General features: G+C 41.7%; 1 protein-coding gene across 1 annotated transcript in view; it reads left to right on the top strand.

The window, feature by feature from the left end:
- LOC107378766 (RNA-binding motif, single-stranded-interacting protein 3) overlaps nucleotides 1–23,212 on the top strand; it is a 183,650-nt gene that overhangs the window by 61,443 nt on the left and 98,995 nt on the right. The window lies entirely within an intron of this gene.

Raw genomic sequence — 23,212 nt, 5'->3', positions numbered from 1 at the left:
AATTGCCTAGTGATTTATCTGTACACTGTAGGCCAGAGCTTAATATGTTTTCTACGTTTTGAGGTAAAAGGTGACATTTTGTGATTACTGAAGCAGCAACCAGATATTTATGAGCAAATTCTTTGATTATTTAGATCTCATTTTTGTCTTTTTTAAGATTGTTTTCTGTAAACATAACCTGCTTTAATTTGAAGTATTTATAGTACTTTAAAGCCAATTTGAACAAATGTGATTAGAGGTTTCTCCAGTTTTATCACACACAAGGTTTAACTTGAATTCCACTCAAGTGTTCTTTTTACCGCTCAGAAACCTCCCAGACTGCACTGCTGATTTTTGACTTTGATTTCTCAAACACCGGTATCCCTTCCTCTTGTGTTTTTGTGCACCCCAAATAAATTTAAAAAATGTTTTATTCTTCCTCTTTTAATCTAAAACATAAACAGAGGGATGTAAAAATCCATGAGTTCTGTACGAAGCATAGTGGGACTTCTCAGTCATGCACACCTTCCATGAAGTGGGTGACTTCCTCAAATCTATTTAAACGATGCACTACAGGAGAATATTTACATCGATTAAAGTCTATGAGTGATTTCAGGTCCACTCCCCAATGATGCTCAGAGTTAAGCAGCTTTTGAAGGCAAGATGTTGTCATGGACCAAATCAAACTGAAGAACACACAATCGCTACAGCGTGCTTTGTATCGTGTCTGCAGCGATTGCAGTACAAAAACATGTCTTTTGAAAACTGTCTGCTTGATTGTTAGAGTGGTCGGAACAAAGCACTAATCAGGATGATTGTTGTCATCTGCTTCTGAAGAGGAGCACGAGAGCATGTGTTCAGCATGATTGCTGCTCATCTGCTGGGGCTGCACTCAAAAGGTATGCCAACACGCTGCAGGAGAACAACACAAACGTCCTGTAATCAGCTTTCTGCTTTTCACTTGTTTAAGTGGGGGGAAGCCCCAGTATGCTTGGTTTTCATGGGAAAGATGTAAAAATGCAAACATTTGAAAAATTGTCTCCACAGATTGCTCAGATGATTTGGATAAAATAGCAACTCTCTTTAATAAGTACTTGTAAAAAAAATAATTATCATTAAAATTCCCAAAGAACGTTCAATTTCACCTGCGTAACTGGTCATTTGTGTAACTTTGATTAACCACAGTATCCCGACATCTATGATGTCACATTTTAAATTCTGGCAAATGCACAGAAAAGTGTTTCCTTGTGTCATTACAGAATAAAAGTTGAGTAAATCTACTAGTGATTATCTGAACAAAATTTAACAGTTTGTTTCTGTTGTTTTGTGTTAGTTTTTTATGGGTTTTAAGTATATATATATATATATATATATATATATATATATATATATATATATATATATATATATATATATATATATATATATATATATATATTCTTAGCTTGGTGCTTCTAATATTTAATAATGTTTCCTAGTCATATGGCTTTGTTTCCCTGTAAAATGGTGCAAATACAAACAATGCTTAAATCACAGAATAATATAAAGAAGGCAATCCTTTAAAAATAATCAAAAGACCCACCACTTGTGGCGTTTTCTACTAACACTTGAACATTTTTAATTACATGCGGCTAAATTTGACAACTGAACAAATTTCCAGCTTCAGTTCTATCGGTTTCAGAATTCAGCATTCAAACAGCATTTCTGAAGGAAAGGTAAATGATTTAATAACCTTACAACTTTTTGAGTGAGTATTGTGTTAAAGTTTGTTTTGTTCTTGGTAGTGTGTGTGCGTGTGTGTGCAAGTCGCATATAATAACCCAGGAACACCCTATTGATTATTTTATTCTTAGTTATCAGTAAATAATTTCTTCATACAAATAAACTTTTTCTTTTCTCTTTGTTTTCATCCTGCAACCTCAGTTGCATGACACCACTTTGAAAATATTTGCAGCAACAGAACAATAACATCAGTCTACATTTGCAGAAATAAGTGCTTCAAAAGTGTGAAAATTGGCTGAATCACCTGTTCAGCGTGTCAGCAAGCTCTGTAGAAGCCTGTTAATCACCTACTGAACAGTATCAGGTGTGTTGGAACACGGACTCAACAAAAACTTGCTGGATGGCAGCACTTAAGGGACAGGAGTCTCATTTATCAAGCTAGCTTACGCACAAAACGGGGTCAGAAAACTGCGTAACCAAATTTCCACACAAACTTTGGGACATATGAAAGAAAACTTAGCAGAAAAATGTGCACAACTTTAAGTTGACTAAGGACCTGGCTTACACACATTTTGGACATGGAGAACACCTGCAGTGCTGCTGCTGAGAAGGATACAATTATGAAATCCTGCAGCATTATCACTTGTACTGCTTCGTTTTCACACAGAACAAGACCCCCACATGTACGCACACACGCTTGTGCGCACTCACACGCGCACACACACGCACACAGACACACAGCCTGAAGCGCAGAATACGGAATGCAGAATATCAGCAGGGGGGCAGATAGAGACAAATTGTCATGCGTCTGTGACAGAGTCCTGTCATTGTGACCTGATTTATCATGCGCCCTGGCTACTTAAGGGAGCTTTCCCTTTGGCTGACTGGTTAACACGTGTGTGACTCTCATCCTGGGAGTCTGGGGATGAAATCCTGATTGGACCATTTTTTTATATCCGCCACAGATCTCTCTGAAGAACTCACAGCATTAACGGCTTCATCAACGCTGTGTCACTCTGTGGCTTTTCTCTTATTTGTTTTTGCAAATCACTTCCTTTCATTTTTCCACCTCACCCACAAGTACCTCAAGGCGCTTCCTTGATCTGCGGTTGCGATCGAAATGCTGCAACAGCCGGCATATGTATATGCGTGAAATCCTCAAGGCACTTTCCATTGACCATTTATTGCAGTAAGTGGGCGTGTTGAGGGTGGGATGTGACTAAAAAGCAGCAGAGACCCTTTCTAGTTAGTCTATGATTTATAAAGTGGAGATTGCGTGCAGCTGTGCGTACTTCATGTTTTATAGGTTACAAACGTACTTGGCATAAGTACTTTTTATTTTTGCTGAGCTTAAGTACAGTTTTATTAAGGATTTTATGCAATGTTTTATAAATGAGGCCCCAGGATTGCCTGGCCCTGATGTAAATGTTTTTCTTAATTGCATCGTTTCTACAGGAATGTTAAAATTAAACGTTGTTTTGTTTCTTCATGCGTCAGCTGAAAATACTTATTTATCAGTAAAGTTAAAAAAGTATACTTAGGTTTGTTAATTTTAGAGCAGTTCTCATGAAGAAGTCTTCTGACCATGTTCAACTCTTCTTCTGTTGCCATTTGCTTTTCTTTGTTTATTTATTTGGCAGACCCTTTTATCCAAAGTGACGCACACTTGATTAACCTATAGGGCATGTGGCGATCTGTGGGAGAAAGCAGAGTACCCGGATGAAACCCACGCATGCATGGGGAGAACATGCAACTCCACGCAGAAAGTCCGCAGCTGGGTTTCGAACCTGCAACCTTCTTGCTGCGAGGCAACACTGCTAACAACTGCACAACTGCTGCAGCTGGCCCTAGACTTACAAAGTTAGTGAACTTAGTTTTTATTTTTTCATCAAGACATTACCACTAGCACTAATTTTGTGAAGCAGCTCATAGCTCAGCTGCGTCACATTGTCACACCTCTCACAACTGTTTACAAGATTCATGGTGACTGGCAGCTGGACAGGTATGTTCTATTTAAACTCTTAATGTTTCACATTAAACTGCTGAATTGTCCACAGATATTGTTAGCAGAAGCCAGCAGTTTTTATATTTGAGACAGAGTGTAAATCCCATGACAGGTGGCTGTGCATTCATGCCAATAAAGCACGTCTGAATTGAATTCCTGTCACTCTGAGTCTGCACGAGGTGCCATTACTAATCTTGCAATCTTTTTTTTTTCTTTCTATAAAATGTCATTCGTAACCTGCCGGATGCTTGCTAGGAGGTTGGGGGTAGTTTGACAGGATAGTTGAGTAAAAACAGCCCTCATTTCAAATAATGCTGGTGAGTGGTATTATCCCTTTCGTTCTTCTGTTTGCCAGTGTCCTCGTTCCGACGACGGTTGTTAGGTTTTCAATTAATATTTAATGCTAATGATTATGTTTTTTTCTTTCAATCTTTTTCTAGGCAACATTGATTAAATGTTATGTAATTCATAGCTCAAGATTATCCAGGGCTTAATAATCCCAATTAAAGGCAGCTGGACCATTACATATGAAGAAGAGTTCAAAGCATTGGATTTAGTCCTTAGACAGTTTTATAACTTCACAAATGTTACTAGTCTTCCATGTGGATCAGACGAAAAATCCTCAGGAGTGTTTTACGTGGGTTTCAGTTTGCGTTAACCTACAGCTTTAACTCCACATGTATCAGTTTGAAATCAAAAAAGATAAAATAAAATTTCTATAATTAGGTCAGACTGCTTCCATTTGATGCAAGTTGTATTTAGTAATTAGTTTCATGTGCATATTACAGAATACACTAACCTGATATTAGTGTAGACATTTACTTTGAAGTGCGTTTTTGATGGTCAAATGTACACACTAATAATTTCCACAACCTGAATGAAACTAGAACTGTTCTTCTTCAGTTGGAGCATCTTTGACTGAAAAATCTTATTAAAACCAAAAATTACCTGTGATCTAGAAAGTCAGTGTGCAACACCACCTCCCAAAAATATCACTTTTACAAACTATAAAATGTGGATTTACAAGCAGACGTGGAGTGAGACAATAGGTCAGGCCGGGAATTTAAAACTATCCCAGGCCACCATCCAATTAACACAAAACACTAAAACTGAGTCGGGTTGGGCGCCTGCTGATGTAAAAGTGTAAACAACCAAATTAATGCTTCGCATGGTCCCTGTTTTATTCCTCTACAATAAAAATACTTGTGTTCTGCAGAACTCTGCCAGACTTGCTCCGTATCTGTGAGCATCAGGAGAGCAGAAGCCCTGACGAGCTGCATGAGGGATTGCTCATTTAGATATCAAGCACTTCATGATCGTCAGCGATCACTGAGCAGGCCAGATTAGCAGCCAGGCCACCGGGAAATCTCCCAGTGCTCCCAATTGCCAGTCCGCCACCATTTACAAGATAACAAATTATCATAAAATCTTGAATTTTAACAGAGCCAGACCTCCAGAAATCGCCGTCAATGGTGAATATTTAGAAGGTAAAAACATAAAACTAATAAGATTAATCTTTTCAAATTGTAACAGATATGTTCTGTATAGGTTGTCTGTGTTTTTGTTTTGGATAAATGTTTGAAGATTACTACTCATGAGACTATTGAAACACTTTTTAATAGTTCCAGCATCAAGTTTATTTTTTAAACCCAAACTTTCAATTATGCAGCACCTGGCAAAACAGCGAAGGTGAATGTTTGACCACATCCCTCATCAGCAACTTCAGCATTTGAGATGTTGACTCCTTACATCTTTTGCCAGTTGTTAACTCATGGTGCAGGAGTTTCATTATCAGCCGGCCATTAGAGTGCTGTACAACCGGATAAGTGTTGGGTTTGATTGCGAAGGCATTCAGTGGGGACAAGATGATTACTTAGCGTGACTAAGAGAGAACAAATTGGCACGGAGAGTTCTCGTGGAAATGCAGGGATGGATAGGCGGATGTAGACAGCGGTGAAGGGTGGGGGTAAAAATAACCTCGGGCTGACAGAAAAGGAAAGAGACCCTTTAAAAGTGATGATTTAGCAGCCAGCGTTTTTTTTTTTTACAGGAAGTGTTGTCAGGGAGAAAAGCGAGCCTCAGAGTGAGTTATGTAGACATGCAGAGGTAACTAAGTAAAGTTATCTGACTGATCAGCATTTAGTCGTTTTACCCTCATGTGTTGTTTTTACTTTATTGTGAGTTAGTTGTGACAGTGCAATAAAAAATGCGAGCTAATTTTGTGGTGTGGTCAAATAAAGTAAACAAAGCCGAACCTTTTTATATTTACATGAATTATTTTTAATAAATTACAGTGTTTAGCAGTAAGCTAGTGCGGACAGTTTTCTTGTTAGCGTAGCGTGAGAGCTTAGAAGGAGCGAGAGGTCGCAAAGCAAAGAATGGAGGGAAAGAGGGAGGGAGAGGAAACCACTTTAGATTATAAAGGATTTCCATTTCCCAAAGACAAGCCTCCCCCCCCCCCCCCCCTCCATGTCTCCTTCCCTCCTCCTGCCACCTCCTTTCCCTCGCCGCCTGTCTTCCTCCTTCTCCTTCTAGTTTGTTATCCTATCCTAATGGCCCAAGGCCAGGAATGATGGGAGCTCAGGAGATTGTATTGGATCAACGTGTGTGTGTGTGTGTGCGCGTGCGTGCGTGCGTGTGTTTATCTGTGCTTCAATCTGTGTCTCTGACAAAGCATCTCTTCATGTGTTTACATTTATGCTTGATATCTATTTCAATATATATTTATTTCATTTATATGAGAAGAATATCTTTCAAGGTTGACTGAGTAGATGAATTTCCATCTCTGTCAAATCACAAGGACACAGATGGAAGGTATGGGAGGAACTGAGAGCAATTATAAAATTCAGAGATATTACATTTTGGCAAAAAAGAGACACAATTAGATCTTTAGTGACACCAGAGATTAAGCTGGCCAAATAAAACCAATCACCTCTGTGTCGTCTGGGACTTGTTAACTAATCCCTACAAGCAAAAATGACAGGAATGCACTGTAAAATTGTAAGATCCCTTTTCTTATTTAGAGAAGATGATTAACATTTTAAACGCTCCAGAAATAAATGAACACATAATGAGGATAGAAAGCTGATCAAATAAAATGGCAGTGATGCGTACAGTTGGTTGTTAGGAGGTGTGTTGATTAAATGATCACAAACAAAACTTTTGAGGGAAATTTCAAAATGTCACAAAATATTAGCAAATCATCTCTATGTGCTTGAAAAAAATGCTGGGATAAAGAGATGAGGGCACCTGTTGTGTAAGAATCAGATCTTGCTCAGTAATTGTGATATAGAATAAAACGATTGTGCACATGCCATTTAAAGGCAAACGTTCATTCAAATTTCATGAATTTGGAGACATAATGTCCACTCCCTCTTTGTGAAGAGACAGTTGCTTTTACATGATTTTTCTCTTACGTTGATGACACTGGGCAGGTTGTATGTAAAAGTGAAAATGACACGTTGAGCAGAAGTGGTGTGATGTAGTGATCAAACGTGTTCCTTATCGTGGAATACCGATGTCGGCTTGCTGACTCCACAAGCGTCCGCTCTGATTAAGAGTCCTTGAGTCTCCACCAGCTCCCCAGCTCATTTCAGTTTCTGATGCTTGACCTCTGACCTCTGCTAAGACAAGGACAGAGGTACTTTTCAGAAAACACAGCTCTGTTGGTGATTGATGTCAGGACTCAAACCAAATGGCCCATTCACTTCAAGGCTGATATTTCGTCCCGTCAAACATGTCAGTGGAATGAGCACTTGGGGGAGAGAATCATGTTAGCCTGTAGAAGTATGAATACTGCCTGGATATATGCGTGATATTTGGTGGCTGACCCAGAACTCAACTGTGCTAGATGTATGAAATACACGCCCAGCCTAAAACGCCTTTAGAATAACTTAAACGTGCCGGGCAAAACTAGATTACATCTACAGTGACTCAATATTTTATTTTGATGGCATGTACAAGGCTCCCGAGACATGGATTCAATTTTCTGGTACTGTAATATAGAGAACCCATTTGGTATTGGTGTATCACTGTAAACAGAGCCGCTCCCAGAAGTGGCTCTCGGTTACGCTGCAGATTAAATCTTGGGCTTTAACTCTGACGGCTGTAAACTCTTGTAATGAGACGATTACACCTGTAAATCTCCTAAAATCACCTCAAGTGACTGCTTGTCAAAATCAGTGTCCTGCTCACTGTAATCAGCCTTTTTCAGATTAAAAAAGTGTGTCTGTAACCAAACATTCAGTTTGAAATGCAGTGGTCCATGTGTTTTTATTCATTCTGCAAACTGGAATGTTTCACAATGGACTAATGGAAACTTTGAGTGATGTACTTCAGATGAACTGTGCTATGCACTATAAGTAAGCTTAAATGATTGAACATAACATTGTTCTGTAAAGTTTTGGAACACTAAAAGAACATTTATTATTTCTTATTGTAATCAGTCTGAGTGTCTCCTACACCTATCTCTGCATTAGCTTCTGATAGAAAACAGATGGTGAAACTCTAGGATTAGAACATCCTGACAGATCTACGTCACTCTGTCTCTAAACATTCATGGACTCACCCATCTGGGCTCACGACGGGGAAGGCTGTTGTTGGTTTAGCCTCCAGGAAAACGCAGAGAACGTCTCTGCTAGTAGAAGCTAACCATTAGCATTAGCAACTCCACCACACAGCAGAACTCCTCAAGGCGTGTTTTATTTTTCAAGATAAACATCAACAACTTAAACAATTCAAATTCAATTCAAATTCAAAAATACTTTATTAATCCCAGAGGGAAATTGATTGCTGTATTAGCTCAGAATAATAATAATAATCAAGTCATCAAAGAGTTATTGTACTGTATATTACAATGGCTGTTGGCAGGAAGGATCTCCAGTAGCGGTCAGTGTTGCAGCAAAACTGAAGAATTCTCTGACTGAAGACACTCTTCCGTTGTCGGACAGTCTAGTGAAGAGAATGCTCAGGGTTGTCCATAATTCTCTTGATTCTCTGGAGAATCCTTCTTTGCATTATCTCCTCCAGTGGTTCCACAGTCGTCCCCAGAACAGAACCAGCCTTTTTTATTAGGCTGTTGAGCCTTTTCAGGTCCCTGCTTCTGATGCTGCTACCCCAACAGACGATGGCTGAAGAGATTACACTCTCAACAACAGACTTGTAGAAGATCTGCAGCATCTTGCTACAGACATTGAAGGACCTAAGCGTCCTCATGAAGTGCAGTCTGCTGTGTCCCTTCTTGTAAACGGCTTCGCTGTTCTTTCTCCAGACCAGTCTGTTGTCCAGGTGAACTCCAGGGTATTTGTATTCCTCAACCACCTCCACTTCTTCTCCCATGATGGAAACACTGTTTGACTCCCCCCTGTTTCTTCTGAAGTCTAAAATCATCTCCTTTGTTTTGTTCACGTTCAAGGTCAGATGATTGTTTCCACACCATGCCACAAAGCGCTCCACCAGCTCTCTCTACTCAGCTTCCTGTCCATCTCTGATACACCCGACAACTGCAGAGTCATCTGAGTATTTCTGTAGATGACAGGTCTCTGATTTGTACTGGAAGTCTGAGGTGTACAGGGTGAAAAGGAATGGTGAGAGTACAGTCCCCTGTGGTGCTCCAATGTTACTGATCACCTGGTTTGATGTGCAGTTCTTCAGCCTCACAAACTGTGGTCTGTTTGTCAGGTAGTCTTTAATCCAGGCAATAGTTGAGGTCCCCACCTGTGTCTTTTGGAGTTTCTGGCAAAGTACATCAGGCTGGATTGTGTTAAATGCACTGGAGAAATCAAAGAACATGACCCTCACAGTGCTGCCTGCTTTGTCCAGATGACAGTGGGTTGGTTGAAGCAGCTGGATGATGGCATCTTCAACTCCAACACCATGGCGATAAGCAAACTGCAGCCGGTCCTGATATGTCCTAGTATGCTTATTCAGGTGGACCAACAGGAGTCTCTCCAGGACCTTCATGATGTGGGATGTCAGGGCAACCGGTCTGTAGTCGTCATTGACTGATGGGCGAGTTTTCTTTGGAACTGGAACAAGGCAGGATGTCTTCCACAGGACTGGAACCTTCTCCTGGGCCAGGCTGAGGTTGAAGAGGTGCTGCAGAATCCCACAGAGCTGCTCTGCACAGGCCTTCAATACTCTGGGGCTGACACCATCTGGACATGCAGCCTTGTTCCTGTTCAGTCTCTCCAGCTGCCTCTTCACCTGACATCTAGAGACAGATAGGTGGGAGGGGGAAGTAAATGGGGCAGCAGCATCTCCTGACTTGGTTGAAGACAGATTTATAGAACCAGAAGAGTCCATGACTGCGTTAGAGGACAAAAGAGCTGGCGTGTGACAGGAAAATGTTGGATCAGAGGAGGATGGGATGTCTGATTGGCTGGGGACAGGCGAGGAGGATGCTGATTCAGAGTCCAGGAATGGAAATGTATTAAATAAACAAGTGTTAAACACCTTTTAAGGTAAGTATTTCTACCACTTTAATACTGATTTATATCTGTAAAATTCAATTATGATCAGCAGCTCAGGTGTACATCTTTATAATTTAATTCTAAGCTACACAAATTTATTACATCCAACTGAAAAATATTACAATTATAGTTCAGAATCTTTTCCACTCAAAAAATAATAAAATACATGAAATACTGAGAGCAATGAAGGATCAAATGCCAAGCTCAATATTTTGTTGAACCACCTTCTGCTTTGATAATAGCCTTGAGTCTGTTGGGATACTTCTCTATCAACGTTGCTCATCTAGATTGAGCAATATCTGCCCACTCATCTTTGCAGAACTGTTGAAGTTGGCTCTAACTGGGTGGTAGGTGTTGATGGACTACAATCTTCAAATGTCTCCACAGAATTTCACTGGGATGTAGGTCTGGACTCTGATGTGGCCTCATGAGGATGCTCACTTTTTCCCCTTTAGCCACGGTGGGGTCAGTTTTGCTGTGTGCTTTGAATTGTTGCCATCTCGAAAGACAAATCTTCTACCCATCTTCAACTTTGTGCCAGAAGGTAGCAGATTTTCTTTGAGAATTTGACAGTATTTTGCCCCACCAATTATTTCTTCTACCCTGAATGAGAGCCCCAGTCCCTGAGGCAGAGAAGCATCCATAACAGGATGCTGCCACCTCCATGCTTTACTGTAGATATAGTGTGTTGTGGATGGTGAGAATTTATGCTAGGTGTATTGTTTGGTGTTGAGGCTGGATAGTTGAACTTTGGTCTCATCTGACCATAAGACCTTCTTTTCATTTGGCATCAGAATCTTCATGGTGCATTCTGTAAAGCTCAAAACCAGCTTTAATGTGGCCTTCCTTGATTAGTGGCGGTGGCGGTGTGAAGGGGAGGGTTAGGGAGCACTTATCACTAATCGGCCGTAGGCTCATTATAAATGATGGCACTGTAGGAGGAGGAGAGACGGACCAGACCTGAATGTAGCAATGAGAATTGCTCTTAACCGTGTGTTCCGCCCGGAGTCTAGAGAGTGTAACACCGGAGGGTGAGAGATAGACACACATGTCTGATAAGTGTTCAATAAAGGTTTGCCTCGGACGAGGAAATGTCAATTGAGCATCTTGTGGAATTTATAGAGAGAACAAGATGAAACATGGTGGCAGCGAGGTCTAGAGAGATCCACACCGCGCTCGGATGAAGAAAGATTGAGTGGACGGTACCGACGTGTCCAGCTAGGCTAATTAGCCTCGGAGGTGCTAACGGCTCAGGACAGCAGGTGAGATGCTGACGAGCAGCGTGCAGCGGCGGTTAAGATGGAAGGATTAAAGCCACCCGCACAGTGGAGCATGGATGCAGTGAACCTGTCTAAGGCGTGGAAGACATGGAAAGAAGAGTTTACACTCTACACGGAACTAGCTCTGCCGGATGCTGAGGAAAAGGCGAGAGTGAAGCTGTTTTACTATCTGATCGGGGAACGGGGCAGAGAGCTCTGTGGCACGCTGATCGGAGCTGAGGCAAGAGTGACAGTAAGTGAGCTGATGAGAAAAATAGATGAACACTGCAATCCCAAAGTTAATGAGACTGTGGAGAGATACAGATTTTTTGCACGCAATCAGGCTCCCTGAGAGAATATTGTTAAATATGTTACAGACCTGAGGATGCTGGCGAGCACCTGCAACTTTGGACAATTAAAAGACTCACTGATTAGAGACAGGATCGTCTGTGGCACAAACAGCTCCAGCTGGAGGGAAAGGTTGCTCAGAGAGGAGAACCTCACATTAGACAGATGTCTAGATATTTGTAGAGCAATGGAGATTTCAAGAGAATACAACAAAACAATAGCGGGACAGGCTGAGGAAGAACTGCATGCAGTAAAACAAAAAGAGAGAAAAAGACTAGATAAAGAGATATCATGCAGATTTTGTGGAAGAGCACATGAAAGACTCAAATCAAAATGCCCAGCATATGGAAAAAAATGCAAAAAATGTGGCAAAGAGAACCATTTTGCTATAGCATGCAGGAGTAAAAGCAGCCAGAGAGAAAATGGGAAAAAAGTGCACACAGTGATGGAGCAGGACTCAGATTCCTGTGAGGACATAATGACTGTCACAGCTCTGACACAGACGGCAGTAGAAGTGAACCAGATCAAAGAATCAGACAGAAAGAAACGAGAGCAGCTGTTTGCAGGCATGATGATTGTTGACAGCCTGGTCAAGTTTCAAGTTGACTGTGGAGCAACATGCAACGTTATTTCCATCAACATGTTGAACCAGAACGTCAAAATGGAGCACACAGACAAGGTTCTTGTGATGTACAATAAGTCAAGGCTGTGCCCATTAGGAAAGTGTAAGGTCAAGCTGACAAACCCAAGAAACAACAAAAAGTACAGAGTCGAGTTCCAAGTGGTAGAGGAGGATTGTAAAACGCCTCTACTTGGGAGAACAGCTAGTGAAGCGATGAAGCTAATACAAGTTAAGTATGATAACATCTGGACGTTGGACAGCTCAGTGACAACAGTTCCATCAGAGAAAAACACATGGTTGTTGGAAGAGATAAAGACTGAGTTTCAGGATGTGTTTACAGGAGATGGATGTTTACAAGGAGAATATAAGCTGGAAATCGACACAACAGTGCAGCCCGTCAAACTGCCAAAACGAAGAGTCCCAGTGTCGATGATGAAACCACTGAAAGAGGAACTGAGGAGTCTTTCAGACAGACAAATAATAGCACCAGTGGAATGCAGTACTGAGTGGATCAGCGGGATGGTGACAGTGCAGAAACCAAATGGCAAACCCAGGATTTGTATTGACCCGAGACCGCTCAACAAAGCTCTGAAGCGTAGTCATTTCCCATTACCAGCGATAGATGACATCTTGCCAGATGTGTCAAAAGCGAAAGTTTTCACAGTGTGTGACGTGAAACATGGCTTTTGGCATGTAAAGCTTACAGAAGAGTCAAGCCATCTCACGACATTCGCAACACCATTTGGTCGCTTTCGGTGGCTGAGAATGTCGATGGGGATCAGCCCAGCGCCGGAGGTCTTTCAGCGCAAACTGATGCAAGCGTTAGAGAACCTGCCAGGCACATACATCATTGCGGATGACATCCTGATCACTGGAAAGGGGGAGACAATGGAACTGGCAGAAATGGATCATGACAGAAACCTGAGACTTTTCCTGGAACGCTGCAGAGAGAGGAACATCAAATTGAATGTGGAAAAACTGAAGCTTAGAAGACAGGAAGTACCATACATCGGGCATCTACTCACAGCTGAGGGCCTGAGAGCTGACCCAGAGAAGGTACGGGCCATCACAGAGATGCCAGCACCAACTGACATAAAAGGGGTGCAGAGACTAGTTGGAATGATCAACTATCTATCCAAGTTCTACAAGCATCTGTCAGATGACTGTGAGCCTCTCAGACAACTGACGCACAGAGACAGCCTACGGGAGTGGACAGACGTGCAGGAGGAAGCATTTAAAAGACTAAAAGAAAAACGAACACAAGTCCCAGTTCTGAAATATTACAGCCCTGAAGAAGAGCTAACGCTGCAGTGTGATGCCAGCGAGACGGGGCTGGGAGCAGCCCTGACTCAACAGGGAAAACCAGTGGCATTTGCAAGTCGTGCACTGACGCTCATTGAGAGAGGCTATGCACAAATTGAGAAGGAATGTTTGGCTATTGTGTTTGGGATGGAGAAATTCCACCAATATACATATGGTCGCCTTGTGAGTGTGCAATCGGACCACAAGCCACTCGAGAGCATTATTAAAAAGCCACTGTTACATACACCTAAGAGACTGCAAAGGATGTTATTGAGGCTGCAAAAATATGATATAACCATAACATATGTTCCAGGCCGCGAGATGTTACTCGCTGATACGCTGAGTAGAGCCTACCTGCAGGACAGCATCAAAAGCCAGACAGAGTTGGAGACAGAATGTGTCAACATGGTGGATTATGTTCCTGTTTCAACAGAAAGCATGGACAGAATACGGGCAGGGACAAGAACTGACAGCACATTACAAACGCTAATAAAGACAATACAAAAGGGGTGGCCGGCCTGTAAAAAAGAGGTACCTGTGGGAATAACCCAGTTCCAATCGTTGCAGGATGAACTGAGCACACAGGATGGATTGGTCTTCAAGGGAGAGAGAGTGGTGATTCCACAAGCACTCCAGGCAGATATAACACAGCGAATTCACTCAACACACATCGGAACAGAAGGGTGCCTCAGGAGAGCTAGAGACTGTGTCTACTGGCACGGTATGAATGACCACATCAAAAAGTACATAGCTACATGTGACATATGTCGGTCTGTGGATGCAAGACAACAGAAAGAGACACTAAAGCCACACGAGCCGACCACCAGACCATGGACCAAAGTTGGGACAGATTTATTCAGCTTTGAGGGTAGGGACTACCTAATAACAGTGGATTATTACTCCAACTTTTGGGAGATAGATTATCTACCAGATACCAAGTTGAGTACTGTAATTAGGAAACTAAAGGCTCATTTTGCACGTCAGGGAATCCCAAATATTGTGTTTTCTGACAACAGGCCCCAGTACAGCTCGACAGAGTTTGCCAACTTCAGCCGGAAATGGGAATTTCAACACCATACCTCATCCCCGGGCTATCCGCAGAGTAATGGCAAAGCGGAGTCTGCTGTTAAAACTGCCAAACGACTCATGAAAAAGGCAAAATTGGCTGGACAGGATCCATATTTGGCCTTATTGGACCACAGAAACACCCCAACACAAGGTTTGACTACCAGCCCGGCACAGAGACTGTTAAGCAGGAGGACGAGGACACTCCTACCAATAGGAGACAGATTGTTGCAACCCAAAGTGACTGATGACAGGTTGGCACTGAGGAAAAACACAGAGAGACAAACAAAGTACTACAACAGGACGGCAAAGGACATGGACACATTAAACCCAGGGGACGTGGTGAGAGTCCAACCTTTTGAACAACACACCTTATGGTCCAAGGCTAGAGTGTGTAACACTCGGGGAAACAGATCCTATGATGTGGAGTTGGACAATGGCAGAGTCCTCAGAAGGAATCGTCGCCATCTGAGGCGAGCTGCGGAGGTCGGAAAAGACATGTCAGCACATCCCCAGCCAGAGGGACAGAACCTTACTGGGCTGACACAGAACGAGGGAAACATACAAATCAGCACTACCAGGTCAGGACGGGTGGTACAACAACCCGGATATCTGAAGGACTATGTATGCAATTAAGGTATTATACGAGTTATGTTGAGATTTGTTAAAAAAAAAGTGGAATGATGTTGAGTTATATGTGGAGATTTGTGTACTGGTTAGAGAACAGAACAACGCCTCTGTGATTATATTTGGAGGTAGGGCTTTGTGATCTGTTTACTAGTGGGGAGGAAAAAAAAAAGTAAATACAAATTTTTACTTCTGGGGGGAAATTGGGTCCAACAAAGAAATGTCATGTCTAAGTTTTGTGCCAGTTGCATACGGAGTTCTCAACGAATGAAAAGTTCAGTGTCTTTGTAAAAGAAAAGGGATGTAGCAATGAGAATTGCTCTTAACCGTGTGTTCCGCCCGGAGTCTAGAGAGTGTAACACCGGAGGGTGAGAGATAGACACACATGTCTGATAAGTGTTCAATAAAGGTTTGCCTCGGACGAGGAAAAGTCAATTGAGCATCTTGTGGAATTTATAGAGAGAACAAGATGAAACACTGAAGAGCTTGTGCAGCTCTGAGTCTTAGTAAGCGTGCAATTATTTGTGCTACAAGACACATATTTCTCTTTCAGTCATGTCATTCTTTATTAAACAAAAACAAAGCCAAAATATGAAGGCTCGAAAAGCGTTTTTGATTTCTTATTTGTGCCCTTGCCTGAGTTTAGGCCCGTGTGCTTACTCTTGGCTCCCTGCCTAAACTGGTTATAGGATTTATCCACTTATGACGGTTCAGTGTGTCGTGGGTCAGGTAGCAGATCATAATGGAGTTTTGGTAATCTGATCCCTGGACACAAAACCTTGTCATTGGGATTATTTTGTATAATCTGAAATTAGTTAAAACTCTTTTTGTCATGTTGGGTGAGAGTTTCCTGACCCACGACATGCAGAATCATCACAAGAAACTGGCGAGTAAGTAAAGCGCTCTTTATTATTTAATGAGAGGAACGGGAACAGACGTCGTGCAGGCTGGCAGCAAGACTCCAGGAGAGGATTCTGAGGAGGGAAAAAGAGTGAGTATATGGACGGCAGGACGGAGGATAATCTGAGGAGTGGAGCTTACCGATTGTAGATAGTGGTGAGAGCCTCTGGAAGGGCTAGGTCAGGTCCGGGTGAGCAGGAAGGCTCCAGAAGGAGGAGGAACTGTTGAACCAGAGAGGTGGTAGGAGCAGAGGCTTGGTGGGGGCAGGTGAGCGGCTGAGAGTGGGTGGCCAGGGGAGGAGACAGCGTGATCTGAAGTACAGGAATCCAAGCTGGTATGGAGATAGTGGAGTGTGGAGTGAAAACCTGGAGCAGAGCAGGGAAGAGTAGTCAGGGTCTTTTCTGGTCGACAGGAAATCCAGTAATTATTTTTACAAGATCTGGTAAACAAACTAGATCTAGAAATCCACAGGATAAAACCGGGTCAGAGGCTAGAGCTACTCAAAACTGAGCAACCATCCAGCATGGTGAAGTGTCACACTGCTCCTTAAATCCCCTGGGCCTTGATGATGAGATCGGCTGCAGCTGGTGGCTCTCAGACACGCCCACCTGAAACAATGCTCAGAGAAAACAGGTTACATGCAGGAGGCTCACCATGGACCGTGACACTTTTAAACTAATTTAAGTAAACTAGTTTAAGTATCTCGGGGTCTTGTTCACGAGTGAGGGAAAACTGGAGTGTGAGATCGATAGGCAGATTGGTGCTGCATCTGCTGTGATGTGGGCGTTGTACCGGTCTGTCATGGTGAAGAGAGAGCTGAGTCAGAAGGCGAAGCACTCGATTTGCCGGTCGATCTAAGTTCCTACCCTCATCTATGGTCACGAGCTTTGGGTGGTGATCGAAAGAACGAGATTGCAGAAACAAGCGGCCAAAATGAGTTTTCTCTGCAGAGTGGCTGGGCTCTCTCATAGAGATAGGGTGAGAACCTCAGTCCTCCGGGAGGGGCTGGAGTCGATTCGCTGCTCCTCCACATCGAGAGGAACCAGTTCAGGTGGCTCCGGCATCTGGTCAGGATGCCTCCTGGATTCAATTAAATTCAATTCAAGTTTATTTATAAAGCGCCAAATCACGACAAGAGTCGTCTCAAGGCACTACACATAGTAAACATTCCAATTCAGGTCAGTTCATTAAACCAATCACTAAAAGGTTTCCTATATAAGGAACCCAGCAAATTGCATCAAGTCACTGACTAGTGTCAGTGACTTTACAGCAATCCTCATACTAAGCACTATATGCCTCCCTGGTGAGGTTTTCTGGGCACGTCCAACTGGGAGGAGGCCTAAAGGAAGACCCAGGACACGTTGGAGGGATTATGTCTCTCACCTGGCCAGGGAACGCCTTGGGATTTCCCCGGAGGAGCTGGCCCAAGTGGCTGGGGAGAGGGAAGTCTGGGCCTCTCGACTTAGGCTGCTGCCTCCACGACCCGACTCCGGATAAGCGGATGAAAATGGATGGATGGATGGATGGATGGATGGATGAAACTGGGTATGGTGATTATGTGGTAAGATTTAGATTTTCAACAGTTCCAGCCTTCAGGTGGAGGATTTGCAAGACGACTACAGGGGAAACTGAAAAATTTAGGAAATCGTGCAAATGTTAATTTATTTCAGTAATTTGGCCTAAAAGGCGCAACTAATAGGTCAATTTCATTTGTAAAGCATACTCCACTGTTGCTCAGGCAACCCAAAGTGCTGTACAGAACAAGTGCATTGGGTTATAGTTGTAGTAATAATAAAACAGACATAAGAACAATACAGTACAATACAATACATAAACATCACATAAAAACAAGCAGTAAAAATGGATGAGGATGAAACAATAAGCTGTGCTGGTCAGCTTGCATTAAAAGCCAAGTCAAATAAAGTCTTAAGTAGAGACTTCAAATGCTCCAGGCTATGCGTAGTCCTCAGATATAATGGAAGGCCACCAAGAAAGCTCTTCAGACAAGTCCTTGGTATTAATAAAAGAGACTGCAAGCTGGACCTCATGATTCTGGCAGCAGCATTGTTAATTTATGTATGGTGGAGCCAAGCCATGAACAAAAACTAGTCCCTGAGACATACTCATTCCATGCAAAACCAGACATATAAAGCCTTTACTTGTTATTATGGTTATGGCTGACAGCTGATGAAAACCCCAAATTCAAAATTTCAGACAATTAGAATATTGTAAAAAGGTTCAATATTCTAGACTCGGTGTCACAGTCCAATCAGCTGATTAATCCAAAACACCAGAGCCTTTAGGTGGTCTCTCAGTCTAAGATGAATTACTAAAATTAGTCGACATTTGTACCATATTGTAATTTGACCTGTTTCCCCTGTACATCTTATTAAGCTCCCAGATCCCAGGCCAAATCAGTAGCATGAATGCATTCAGATTTCCATTAGGGTTAGGGTTAAGGACAAAAACCTCTAAAAACAGCATCTTCATGACCTTGGGAAGGAAGTCACTGTGATGAAGGAGATGCAAGACACAAGGTTGGACCTGCTGAGGCTCCAACAGAGCATGGCTGAATCACCTTGCCTTCTTCTACGGTCTGTCTAGATTTCTCAGCGATCAAAATGTTTGAATGATACATAACTTCTATAAAAGTTCCTCACAACAAGAGCTGCAGAACTGCATATTCTTAACAAAAGAAAAATGACAGTCTGATATTTGCCAGTAAAAATGCATTGGTTTTAATGGTGAGTACATCATGTTTTCATCCCACATGCTGTCATCAGCCAACTACAGTAACAATGCATTCAAAATGCTATTGGCTTTACTGTTTGTGCAATGACTTCAGTTTGAATTAATACATTTTTAACATTGTTAACATGGTTTATAAAAACATGTTCTTACTACTCGTGATAAATATTCAGAGCGTTTCATCTTTAGTGTCATGTGCATAATTACAACAACAGCACTTTCTCAGGCTTTGTGTTGATTTTTTTTTGTCACGCCGTGACTAGATTACAGTTACTCTGCTAGATGTAAACAAGTCTGCAGATGACCAACTACAGAAAGTTCAGGTAGATTTCTCACTAATTCAAACAGGCGTTCTCACATTACACCAATTTTAGCTCACCTACATTGGCTCCCAGAGCTCTTTTGGATAAAGTTCAAAATTCTCCTGTTTGTTTTTAAATCCATCTGTAACCTGGCACCCTCATATCTCACAAGCTTATCACTCCCCACAAACCACTTCGTGAACTAAGATCAGCAGCAGCTACAAGGCATGCGGTGAACGAGCTTTTGGTTATGCCGGCCCAAACTTTTGGAAAGACTTCCCCCTAGTGGTGAGACAGCCCACCTCACTTAAGCTTTTTAAGTCCCGTTTTAAGACACATTTTTATAATCTAGCTTTTGGAGGTTGTTAGTTGCTTTTTTAGGCATCTTAGTTCGTTCTTCTTTTGGTCTCTTTGTTTGACATAGGTGATTTTGTATATTTTATTCTGCGTTTTTAAATCTTACTTCTATTTTATGAATACTGGTTTGTTTAACGTGTTTTGACTTCCTTTTACAGTTTGGCTTTTATCTCTGTTCTGTATTTTATGTGCTCTTTGTGCAGCATTTAGGTCAGCTGTTTTACAAGTGCTTTATAATTAAACATGATGATGATGATGATGATGATGATGATGATGATGATGATGATGATGACGATATTCATAATTCAGAGGTGCTTTCTTTATAGAGGGTTAAAGTGACACTTTTTGATGAGATTCATTGCATTATCTTGTTAAAGGTTTGAGATTTTGTTAACTTTTGTTGCTTGCAAATGTTTGAAGTGTCAGAAAAACACCTGAACTGACACAGTAAGTTCTGATTTCTGAAGTAGTAGCCGTTATAAAAATGTTTAGACCAAGTAAAATGATGAAACTTGCTCATTCTGCTTATTATAGATCTGGATTTACAAGTGTTTGTTCTGAGATTACTTTTTAATAGTAAAATATGTCAGTTTTGTTGCCTGAAAGACCAATCTGCATAAAAGAAGTGAAATGGGGAGCATGGATTCAGTGGTTGGCAGTTGCACTGGCTTACCAGCAATGCCTTTTGGAAGACGTAGAGATTTTTAATGTCATCAGCATAGACTCAGAAGTGAAAAACTTTTTCTCTGTGATGGTTGAATAGAATAGACCTGCTTAATGTTCATCTGGTGTTGCACAATTATTGAACACTTACTGAATATTGCACTGATGTTATTGTGTACCAGGATAATGCCAGTACCAGTTAAACTGAGGAGTTATACACTCTTAATGCAGAGAGGATGAATGATTTGCGGTAGCATTCTGTTTTACATCTGGGATGTCTCAGTCTTCCACTGAAGGAGCTGTCCATGACCTCCACAGTGGAATTCAGTGGATGGGAGGGGAAGTCAACCCTACCCCCATTCTCCTGTGAGAAGTATCTTCAGTCAGATTTTAGGGAGCGTAGCTAATTATTCTGTGACCAGAATCAGATGTTTGGGCAGATAAAAAGGTAGATCTGATGATGAGTTTGGTGCTGTGAGATGGATTTAATGACTTGGTGTGGGCATAGAAGCTATTCAGATCATCAGTCTAGTGATGGATCATGAGAGCAACCAGCATCCTTCCTTTTATACTGTGTGGTGGTTTCCTAACCCCGGTTTCACACTGGAGGCATCAGCGGTGCAAAGCAGCAGCAGAGCGGTTTAATCATAAACTTCAAAGCGGTCCTTTTCACACCGGGAGTGTCTTGGCCGCGGCACGACTTCCTCGCTGAGCTCTTTGCCGGACAAGGAAGATTACCAAATCCCTCAAGACTTCCGCCATCCTCCTCGCTTGACTCGCGATATTACAAGATCCCTCGAGACTTCAAAGGTCACTGTTTGTTTGTGCAATCCGCCATTAAACCAAAAAGAAGGAAATCACATTTGATATCTCCAGCCTATGTCACATGCAACGGTGTTCCTCTCCACTGCCAGGATTAAAGTCGTGAAAAACACACTGCTGCACTTCCGGAACAATACTGGGAGTAAATAAGCTACATATACAGTAAATGAAATAGCATCGCTGCAGTATTTTTATTTCGAAAACGTGTGTGATTTCTTGTCTTTCCCTATGTCAACTGCGGAAACTGATGCGTCCCAGAAGCAGCTTGCGGCAAAAATAAAACCCGATCCCATCATTAGCGGCGCGGCGTGTGCTTCTGGAATGTGCCTGAAAATTGAAGTTTGAATTTGGGTAGAGGTTTGGGGTGATGTTTTGTTGTTTCAGTCAGATTTCCAGCAGTGAACTAGCCTGTGGCTAACTCCTGTACGATGCATCTACACGGCAAGATTTACCATTAAAATTGTATGTCTAATAATAATAAAGAAGATTCATGAGAGAGGATGGATCTGCCTCATATGCCTCTTGTTTATTGGTATCAACAAGGTCCAGGCTGCTGTTTTCCTATGCTGTCATGGTAACGCTGTGGTGAAAATGCATAGTTACCTTTATTTAGTTAATATGAATTAATAGAATTTTTTTTCAGCTCATGCAACAGAATGATCAGTGTGTCTGTCTGTGTGTCTGCAGTGGGGTGCACAGGTTTGTTACCAGGCCTGGTTTGTGTGAGGAGTGGGAAAATGTTGGGGTTGCACCACCACCACCACACTGGCTCCATGAAGGGCATGAGCACGTGGGCTGCCCCAGGGTTACGTGACACAGAGACCAGCAAGTATGAGGAAGTCTAACGTGACCCTCCATGCCCCGATCCTGAGTTTGCTTTGAAAGATAAATATGGCGAAAAGCTCAGCTGCTTGTCTGCAGAAAAAAGGAGACATGAACAGATGCTGTAAAGATGTGTGTGTGTGTGTGTGTGTGTGTGTGTGTGTGTGTGTGTGTGTGTGTGTGTGTGTGTGTGTGTGTGTGTGTGTGTGTGTGTGTGTGTCTCACTCTGAGCATGTTAACACAAAAGATTATAACAACTGAGACTTTTGAAATGGAGATTATGAAATTGTGTTTACTCTCAACCCACTCAAAGCTGTTGTTGTTTTTTTTATCAAAGTTTTGTTGTGATCTCACACATGTATCAATATTTCTTTTTGTGTTCTTATAAACATGGCCTCCCAGACTTTTGAAGCACATGCTTGCGTGAGGTCTACCAGTTTCATCAAAGATGGAGAACAGTCTTTAAAGATTTTGGCATTTCTGCTCCTGCACTCCAGTTTTATGACTAAACAAGCTTCTTTCTCTGAAAATTGAGTGTTGTGTCAATTATTTTGTCCTCCAGTTCTTCCTGTGACAGAAAAAAAACCTAACAAAGCCTGTATAGCTGAATGATTGGTTTCATTCGTAGGACAAATGTTTATTTATTTATTTATTTGTTTGTTTGTTTGTTTGTTTATTTATTTGTTTATTTATTTATTTGTTTGTTTACTCATTTATTTATTTATTTATTTATTTATTTATTTATTTATTGATGTTATTGTTGTGCTTTCAAGACTGCGTACCAACAAAGAGCCTTGTGTTCTGGAAGATTTATCTTAGTAACATATCGTCTTTAAAGCAAAGCATCAGCATTTTGACAGATTATTTGCCGATGAGAATGTTGAGTCACATCAAAAAAAGCTGAGACTCTATCAAGTGTTTCTTAACATTTCACAGTAAAGCACTGCAAAGATTAGGTTTTATTACAAAACCGATGCGGTTGTATTCAAAACTGCAGCCACTAAAACGAGATAAAAGACGTTCTGTTATGACACCAGTGCTGTTAATGCTCTGTGCTAAAACACATTTAATGGGTGAACCAGGAGTTTTGATGAAATACGTGGCCCGAATTTATTTTTACACATGAAAATTAGAATTGTTTTTTCACATAGTATTAAAAAATGATCCTGTCTTAATTAACGTGTTTTTTCATTCCTCCT

The sequence above is a fragment of the Nothobranchius furzeri genome, chromosome 5 (assembly GCF_043380555.1).
Source record: "Nothobranchius furzeri strain GRZ-AD chromosome 5, NfurGRZ-RIMD1, whole genome shotgun sequence".
In the NCBI taxonomy this organism is placed as follows: Eukaryota; Metazoa; Chordata; class Actinopteri; order Cyprinodontiformes; family Nothobranchiidae; genus Nothobranchius; species Nothobranchius furzeri.
Note: the sequence above shows the minus strand (reverse complement) of the source record. Positions and strands in the feature narration are given on the sequence as shown.